Genomic DNA, 10723 nt, shown 5'->3' on the forward strand with positions numbered 1-10723 from the left:
ATAGTTGAAGGATAGGGGGATAGGATAGTGGAAGGATAGGGGGGTAGGATAGTGGAAGGATCGGGGGGATAGGATAGTGGAAGGATAGGGGGATAGGATAGTGGAAGGATAGGGGGGACAGGATAGTGGAAGGATAGGGGGATAGGATAGTGGAAGGATAGGGGGGATAGGATAGTGGAAGGATAGGGGGGATAGGATAGTGGAAGGATAGGGGGATAGGATAGTGGAAGGATAGGGGGTGGATAGGATAGTGGTGAAGGATAGGGGGGATAGGATAGTGGAAGGATAGGGAGGGATAGTGGGGGGCGGGGGAGGTGATGGCATGGTATCTGGAAGGTGGGTGGTATAGGGTGGGGGGTGGGGGATGGAGTACCTGGAGGAGGGGTAGTGGGAATGGGGAAGGGTGTCTTTAGGGTGTGCAAAGGGGGGGGGGGCGGAGGGGGAAGGATAAAGTTTGAGAATTGCTTTCTACGAGGCGGGCAAGGGGGAGAGGGGAAAGGGGAGGAGGAGGGGGAGGGGCCTAGGAATTGCTATCTACAAGGTGGGCAAGAGAGGGGCGGGGGTGGAGGGGGGGTAAGGCAGGGCATCTTCAGAGCAGGCAGGGGGAAGGGGGGAGAGGAGAAGGTATCCGGAGGGGGTGAGGCATCCCCGAGGCCCCCACGACCACGTATGGGGCCGCCCCCTCCTCGCCTGCGCCTCCCGCTGTGTCATTTACACATCATTTTACGAGCCGCCGCGAGACACCGGGCTGTGTCATGTGACGCTTATGACACCCCGAGTGCCGGTGGGAACGTCTGCGTTGTCACTACACGACGGAGGCAGCGCCGAGAAAGGCTTTTGGCGGAATAGAAGCCGGTTCGATGTTTTCATTACGTCAACGGGATGGCTATAGCGGCCGTGTTTTCCGGTTTATGAAATCGTTGTTGTCATCGAAAGCGCCTGTGAATAATCGCGTATTTCGTAATATCTATTTCGTAACTTGCCTATCAAATGATTAGCAATGGGCCATTTTTTTTTATACGTACTTTAAGTCTAAATAATTCATATCTGATTCATAGCGGAAACGGAATTGGAGAATATTTTATCTTCTTATATATTCTATCATATAATTTGTCTGTATCAACAGTTGGTCTAAATAATTCATATCTGATTCATAGCGGAAACAAAACTGAATATTTTCTATTCTATCATTTCGTTTGTCTGCATCAACAGTTCATATTATCAACAAAATCATTCGAATAAGTAGCAGCAGAAGCACTGGTAATATTAGTATAAGTAGTATATTACCGGAGACGAGAGAGAGAGAGAGAGAGAGAGAGAGAGAGAGAGAGAGAGAGAGAGAGAGAGGGAGGGAGGGAGAGAGAGAGAGAGAGAGAGAGAGAGAGAGAGAGAGAGAGAGAGAGAGAGAGAGAGAGAGAGAGAGAGAGAGAGAGAGGGAGAGAGAGAGAGAGAGAGAGAGAGAGAGAGAGAGAGAGAGAGAGAGAGAGAGGGAGGGAGGGAGGGAGGGAGAGAGAGAGAGAGAATCGTGTAAACGCAAAAGCCTTATAAATGTGTATGTAGGCACATGTGTTTGTGTGTATCGCATAAAGTCAGTGGAACTTCACTTAATTTTACACAAGCAACCCAAGATAAGATTTCGAAAACATGTGGACTCGTTCAGATTATATACATAAATACATACATACATACATACATACATACATATATATATATATATATATATGTATATATATATCTATGTATATTTACACACACACACACACATACACACACACACACACACACACACACACACACACACACACACACACACACACACACACACACACACACACACACCTACACCTACCCACACACACACACACACACACATATATATATATATATATGTATATATATATACATATATATATATATATATATGTATATATATATATATGTGTGTGTGTGTGTGTGTGTGTGTGTGTGTGTGTGTGTGTGTGTGTGTGTGTATGTGTGTGTGTGTGTATGTATATATATATTTACGAATATTTTTGCCACCAACGGTCACATGGCCCTCTGTCCTTGGTCATGAAGTAGGTTATAATGCATAGATATTTTTTTAATGTATATACTATTTCTTAAAATTTTGTTTTAGGTTAGAATGAATACACTTTTTTTCTTTTTATTTATTCATTTATTCATTGTTATTATTATTATTATTATTATTTTTAGGGGGGGAGTTGGTTAGAAAGAAAAACATATTTTTTTGAGGGGCGGAGGGGATGGAGGGGGGGGGGAGTAGTTAACGATCTACCTCGTGCGTGTGGTCAATTAGGTCGTTTGCATTCGGTAATTATCATAACCATCTTAAGGTGAGTGTTTTACGGCCAGTCGACGCCAGGCTATGAGCTGCCTTTTCCCGCCTTTTTGAACCGTCTTCCCTTTTAAACTTTTCGAACTGATCTTATGCGCTTCTCCTGCCTCCTCTGTTCACTTTTTTTTGTATCAAATGGTCTATCTGTTCTTAGGGTTTAGTTGTTTTAATTCTAGTTTATTTATTTATTTATTTATTCTTTTAAGAAATTCGGTTAGGTTATACTCCGTTTTTTCCCGTTTACGAATTCTCTTTATTTTCTATCTTCATTATAAGTATTATCATTTATTCGTTTATTTTTTTAAATTCTCGTTTTACTCTTTATCGTCCCCCACTACCTGTGTGGATCACATCTTCCCCACTACCTGTCCATTAAATCTTACACGATTAAGAATATTTTTCAGGGTATTTTTATCATGGCCATGAGGATCCAATTACTAAACAGTTTAGGTTATTCTACCATCCGAATAATCCACACATTAAAACGAAAAGAATAAGTGTCTAATAGGAAAATACCGGTAATAAATTTATCGATAACAAGTAACAAACGAAATTATTACAAAATGGGGCAAGTGTTATAATTTTTTGCAGCTTTTTTTGTCAAACAACGACTATATTTAGTTTAAAGAACCCAAATTTTGAGTAAACATTTAATGAGAAACTGAGGCTGGTATTGAAAAATGGAGATACTAAAATTTTCATAGATTTCTTAAAACACATATCGTGCTCAGGACTAAATGTTTAATATAAGTACACAAGTAACTTCGAATATATATATATATAAAGGATATTCACTAAAACGCACGAAAAAGACGGAAATTAATGACAATAATGGTGATAAACAATCAGCCTATTCACGGGACGAATTACCTTCCCAGAGAGAGAGAGAGAAAAAAGACGAAAAAAAAAGAAAAAGGTTTAACAAAACAAACGAGATAATTGGCAAGTGTCTCTCACGGCAACTAGACAATTAAGCGGACCTGTTTAGACCTCCGCCCATACCCCTACACCCCTCCCCGCCCCCTTCTCCCCTACCCGGCGCTCATCCCCCTTCCCCCTACCCCCCGTACCCGTCACCCCGCCCCCATCCCGCCCTACCCGGCGCCCATACTCCTACCCTTCCCCCTACCCGCCGCCCATCCCCTACCCTCTACCTGCCGCCCATACACCTACACCCCTACCCGCCTCCCATACCCCTACACCCCTCCCCTCCCCCATCCCCCTACCTCCCTACCCTCTTCCCATACCCCTACCCCTACCCTCTTCCCATACCCCTACCTCCCCTACCCGCCGCCCATACTCCTACCCCTTCCCCCTACCCGCCGCCCATCCCCATACCCCCCTACCCTCTCCCCGTCGCCCATACCCCCTACCTCCCCTACCCGCCGCCCATCCCCCCTACACCCCTACCCGCCACCCATCCCTATACCCCCTACCCCTCTCCCTAAATCGCCCATACCCCTACACCCCTACCCCCTACCTCTTCCCCCGCCGCCTATCTCCTACACCCCCAACCCGCCGCCCATACTCCTACCCCCTACCCCCATACCCGCCGCCCATACCCCTTCCCCCCAATCCGCCGCCCATCCCTCTACCCCCCCTAACCCGCCTCCCATACCCATACCTCCCCTACCCGCCGCCCATCCCCCGTCCCTCATCCCCCCCCCCTGCTGTGGGCGTGAGCGAGGGCCACGACGCACCGTATCATCTTCACGCCCAAGGATGACTCTAGGATATTGGGGGATGGATTGGCCGGAGGGAAGTGGGCGCCGCTCTTGCTTTGCTGTTTGTTTGTTTTTGTTTCTTGTTTTTGGTTTTGTTTTTTCTCGTATTATTATTTTTTGTCTTATTTGCTTTTCTTGTTTGTTTTTGTTTCTTGTTTTTGGTTTTGTTTTTTCTCGTATTAATTTTTTTCATTTGCTTTTCTTGTTTGTTTTTGTTTCTTGTTTTTGCTTTTGTTTCGTTTTTTTTCTCGCATTATTGTTTTTTTCTTTTGTTTGATTTGCTTTTTTTTGTTTTATTTCTTCTTTGGTTTTGTTGGTTATTGCTTTTTTTTCTTGTTTTGTTTTTTTGCCTCGTCTTCTTTTGTTATATTTTCTTGATTTGTTTTGTTATTTTTTGTTTTTCTGTTCTTGCTTTTCTTTTTTTTATGATGTACCTTCGTAGGATTATCTCACACACATCAGTAAATAGATTTTTTTCCATAAAATGCCCTTGCCCTGTAGCTATTGATACCATTAAAATATTCATAACTAGTAATAACTTAATCTGTAAAGATGTCAGTCACTGGGGGAGTCCATGGAGAATATTACGAATTGGTCGGGGGCCAAATAATGATTAAAAAAGATAAAAATGGGAACCACTGCATTTAAGACTTTCAAGAACTGTTTAAATTCACCCGCTGGTTGAAAAATGACGAAAATCCCCCCCCCCCTCCCTATATCACTTACGTCTGGAAATCCTCCCAAATTGCGATGAAAAACAGACCCAGCCGATGAACCTGAATCCGCAAAGGTCACATCATAGCGTTTGCACAGCTATTTGCATATGAATACCTAGTCACACACCCCTATGTACGTACGCCCGTGTGTGTCTGTCTGTGTGCCCCCATACACGGCTGGATAGACACGAAACCTCGCGCCTTCTATGAACGCCAAACTTCAGACACCATCAAACAAAACACAAACACGCCAAAGATTTTGAATTCTCGACACAATAGCTCCTCTTGTGTCTCGACTAGCCTGATGGGTGTTTTTTTTTTTAAAAGGACATCCGGGGCATTCACATTCAAAGAGGGATGTCTTTATACGGTACCCGAGGGAGGGCTGGAGAGGGTGGAGGGGTGCAGGGTGGGTGGGGAGGGGGGTAAGACAGACACTGCAGGCCCGTTGCGAGAATGACCGCTATTGTAGTCGTAAGGTGGTCGTTTTATCTAATGAATTGTCCCTAATTGGTTGAAATTTTTACTACTGGAGGTTCGTAGTTGCTTGATTAGTGTCTTCATTCGGGGTTTTATAAACGTTGGATTAGAGAAGAGAGAGAGAGAGATGAGAGAGAGAAAGAGGAGAGGAGAGGAGAGGAGAGAGAGGAGACGAGACGAGAGGAGAGAGGAGAGGAGAGGAGAGAGAGAGTAAAGGAGAGAAGAGGAGAGGAGAGGAGAGACACAGAGAGGGAGGGAGAGGAAGAGAGAGAGAGAGAGAGAGAGAGAGAGAGAGAGAGAGAGAGAGAGAGAGAGAGAGAGAGAGAGAGAGAGAGAGAGAGAGAGAGAGAGAGAGAGAGAGAGGAGAGAGGAGAGAGAAGAGAGAAGAGAGAAGAGACACAGAGAGGGAGAGGGAGAGAGAGAGAAAGAGAAAGAGAGATAATTAGAGAGCGTAACTGACGAGTGCTGGACAGATTTCGAAGAAAAGAAACAATAAACGAACTGACATTAAATGGAGAGATAATGGAACGAAAGAAAACACCCAACAAAAAATTAACATATCCATGAATCAATCAATAAACAAACAGAATAGACAGATAGATAAATAAACAAATAGATAAATAAATGAATAAACCAATAGACAAACAAATAAATAGACAAAGAAACAAATAAATAGATGAATAAACCAATAAATAAACAAAAACAAACAAATAAACAAGTAGATAAACAGATAGATAAACAAATAAAAACAAATAGGTAAACACAAATAAGAAAAAATAGATAAATAAACAAGCAAATTGCTAAATCGAAAAACAAATAAACAGACGAACACACATTTAAACAAGGGAGGCAAGCAAACAGCTGATTCCCTCGTTCGTACCTCTAACAAGGCAGTTCTTCCATTCTGGTTCCGCGGCTGTAGATAATTGCCGAAAGTAATTGTCTATTAACTGTCTCTCCTCTTTCCTCTCTTTTCTCTCTCTTCTCTCCTTTCTCCTCTTTCTCCTCTCTCTTCTCCCTTCTCTTCTCTCTCTCTCTCCCTTCTCTCCTCTCCTCTCCCTTCTCTCTCCTCTCTCTCCTCCCTTCTCTCTCTCTCCTCTCTCTTCTCCCTTCTCTCCTCTCTCTTCTCCCTTCTCTCCTTTCTCTCTCTCTCTCTCTCTCTCTCTCTCTCTCTCTCTCTCTCTCTCTCTCCTCTCTCTCTCTCTCTCTCTCTCTCTCTCTCTCTCTCTCTCTCTCTCTCTCTCTCTCTCTCTCTCTCTCTCTCTCTCTCCTCTCTCTCTTCTCCCTTCTCTCCTCTCCCCTCTCTCCTCTCGCCTGTTCAACGCCGATTTTATCTTTAGTTTATTGTTTTCATGATAAATATTCGCAGCTTATAAGGTACCGGCTTAGGTTAGCGTCCAGGACCCAGTTGTTCGAAAGAAATGTTTTTTTTCTTTTTCTTTTTCTTTTTTTTTCCTTTTTCTTTAATTGTCTGTTATTGTGGTATTTTATTATGTTTAAAAAAAAATATTATTCTGTATTTCATTGTGTTGGAAAGATCTTTTTTCTTACTTTTTTTTTCCTTTTTCTTTAATTTTCTCCTATTGTGGTATTTTTTTTTTTAATTATTATTTTGTGTTTCATTGTGTTGGAAAGAATTTTTTTTCTTTTTCTTATTTTTTCCTTTTTCTTTAATTTTCTGCTATTGTGGTATTTTATTGTTTTTTTTTTTTAATTATTATTCTGTATTTCATTGTGTTGGAAAGATTTTTATTTTTTATTTTACTTTAATTTTCTGCTATTGTGGTATTTTATTATGTTTTTCTTTTTTTTATTATTATTCTGTATTTCATTGTGTTGGAAAGAATTATTTTCCTTTTTCTTTTGTTTTCATTTTCTTTAATTTTCTGTTATTGCGGTATTTTATTATGTTTTTTTTTTTAATTATAATTCTGTATTTCATTGTATTTGAAAAATTTTTTTTTCTTTTTTCTTTTTTTTTCATTTTTCTTTAATTTTCTGCTATTGTGGTATTTTATTATTATTTTTTTTTAATTTCTATTCTGTATTTCATTGTGTTGGAAAGATTTTCTTTTACTTTTTCTTTTTTTTTTGCTTTTTCTTTAATTTTCTGTTATTGTGGTATTTTATTATGTTTTTTTTTTAATTATTATTCTGTATTTCATTGTGTTGGAAAGATTTTCTTTTACTTTTTCTTTTTTTCCTTTTTCTTTATTTTCTGTTATTGTATTTTATTATGTGTTTTTTTTATTATTATTCTGTAATTCATTGTGTTGGAAAGATTTTTTTCTTTTTCTTTGTTTTCATTTTTCTTTAATTTTCTGTTATTGCGGTATTTTATTATGTTTTTTTTTTTAAATTATTAATCTGTATTTCATTGTGTTGGAAAGATTTTTTTTTCTTTTTTTTCCTTTTCTTTAATTTTCTGTTATTGTGGTATTTTATTATGTCTTTTATTATTATTCTGTATTTCATTGTGTTTAGTGAATGGTATGATAATGCTGATTTGTTTTGTTTTCGGTTGTCTTGATAAAACAATGAAAAATATAATTATCTGATTAATCACTAAAATCATATGATGTAAATAAAAAACTGGATTTAATGATGAACAACCAAATGGAATTAATTACAGAATATAGTTCACTTTACTTTTAAAGGAATTTTATTTACCTAAGGAAATGGTTAATATTTTGAATATCGATAACACACACACACTCACACAGACACACATACAGACACACACACACACACACACACACACAGACACACATACAGACACACACACACACACACACACACACACACACACACACAGACACACATACACACGCACACACACACATACACACGCACACACACACACAGACACCCACACACAGGCACACAGACACAGACAGACAGACACACACACACACACACACACACACACACACAAACACACACACACACACACACACACACACACACACACACACACACAGACACACACACACACACACACACAAAAACAACAACAACACACACACACACACAAACACACACACACACACACACACACACACACACACACAGACACACACACACACACACACACACAAACACACACACAACACACACACACACACACACAAACACACACACACACACACACATACACAACACACACACAAACACACACACACACACACACATACACAACACACACACAAACACACACACACACACATATATATATCAGTGCGTTAGTGCATTATTCCATCTTTCATCAATAACACAGCAAAAAACGCATAGTCCTGTGAATTATTTCCCAAATGTAGTTCAAAATAGACCAATAGAAATAGAAATAGACGTTAGGAAAATAGGGAGGAAAATTATTATTGTGCGAATAACTGTCCATTTTAGAATCATTGTACTTTTTTTTACCTTACTCTTAAAAGTGGATGTTTGTAGAATTGAGTTAAAAGACATATCTCTCACTTTTTCTTTTCTATGTTTGGCTGCATGTCTCTGTTTTATCTGTCTGTGTGCGTCTCTCTATCCATATTCCTCCCTCTCCTCCTCCTCCCTTCCTTCATCCTCCTCTTTCCCCCACTTCCTCTCCCACTCCCACCCTTCTCTCTCTCTCCCCTCCCCCCTCTCCACCCCCCCTCTTGACTTCTCACCCCCCCACCCACCCTTCAACATTCCCCCTCCCTCTCCACCCCCTCTTTTCAATCCCACCCCACCCCTCCCTCTCTCTCTCTCCCCCCTTTCCTCCCCACCCCCCTCTTCTCAACCCCCCTCCCACTCTCTCTCTCTCCCTCCCTCTCCACCCCCCCCCTCTTGACTTCTCACCCCCCCTTCCACCCCACACACCCCCTCGACAGGCAGTACATATCAGGTTATTTATTTGTCTCTATCTCCTTTCTCTCGCCTTGTTCCGGATCCCTCTATGCAAATTGGCTGGACTTCTGCAACGATTCGGAATCATGTTCAGCTAATCTCTAATCGTGTTTCATTGTTAAGGTTTAATTGGTTTTAGTATCTCCCCTTTTTTTCTAAATCTTTCGTGTTGTTTTTTTCTGTTCTTTTCCTTTTATCTTGTTTTTTTTTCCTTATTCTGAATATTTTTTTTTTTACTTAATTTTCTTTTTTTTGTTGTCTTTCCTTTTTCTTATTTTTTCTGTTCTCTTCTTTCATCTTTTATTTGCCCTTATTCTGTTTTTTTTTTCTTTCTTAATTTCCTTCTTCTTTTCTCTTACTTTATCTTGTCTTCTTGTTCTGATTTTGGATTTAACTTCCTTTTTTCCTGTTCTTGTCTTTTGATTTATCTTTTTCATTTTTCTGATTATCTTTTCTTAACTTTTCTCTTCTCTTCTTTTATCTTATTTTCCTCCTTATTCTTTTTTTTAATCAACTTCCCTTTTCAGTTCTCTTCCTGCATCTTATCTTCTCATTCTGATTATCTTAGCTTATTTTTTTCTTTTTTCTGTTCTTCCTTTCTCTTGTCGTCTCCCTAATTCCGATTTTTATCATCTAACTTCCTTTATCTTCTTCCTTTATCCTATCATTCTCCTTATTCTGTTTTTTCTTATTTCTTCTTTTACCTTATGTTTCCCCTTATTCTGATTTTTTTTCTGAAACTTCCCTTTTTCTATTCTCTTTCTTTATCTTATTTCTCCCTTCTTCTTCTTCTTCTTCTTCCGTCTACGCCCCCACGCCCATACAGAAGCATCTCTCTCGACGCCCCCGATCTGAGACACAAAGGTTTTCGATGGGCGTGTGGGCGGGGTGTGGGTGGGGGTTGGGGGAGGGGGATAGGGGAAGGTGTCGGGGGTAGGGGGAGGGAGTGTGGGCGGGGAGAGGTGTGGGCGGGGAGAGGGTGTGTGGGTGGGGGTTGGGGGAAAGGGGATAGGGGGAGAGGTGTGGGCGGGGAGAGGAGGTGTGGGGGCGGGGAGAGCGGTAGGGGTGCGGGTGAGGTCTCAAAAGGGTGTGGATTGGGGTAAAACGAGGGGGGTGAGGGGTCGGTTCCGAAGGTACGGGGTAGGGAGAGGGGGAGGGGGGGGAGGACACAGAAGGGGAAGTCGAAAGCAGTGTAGGTATAATGCCTTTGGTCTACTTGTCATTTTTTTTAAATTTTGTACATTTATTCCTTTTCTATGGCGTTGGCAATGGTTTTGCAGAGTTTCACAGACACACAGGACACATACCTTTATACCCAAATCTGCAATATATATATGTCTGTTTGTTTATTTATACATTGGCTTGTTTGCTTATTTATTTATTTGTTCATTTATTATTTTTTATTTATGGTCTATTGATATTCATGTGTCTGTGTCCGTATGTGTATAAATTAATAAGGTAATATCTCTACCTACTTAGCTATACATTTTATATATACGTACATGCATGCATACGTATATATACATGTATAAGTATATATGTGTGTATGTGCATATTTATGTATG

Source organism: Penaeus vannamei, chromosome 19, assembly GCF_042767895.1.
Source record: "Penaeus vannamei isolate JL-2024 chromosome 19, ASM4276789v1, whole genome shotgun sequence".
NCBI classification, from domain to species: Eukaryota; Metazoa; Arthropoda; class Malacostraca; order Decapoda; family Penaeidae; genus Penaeus; species Penaeus vannamei.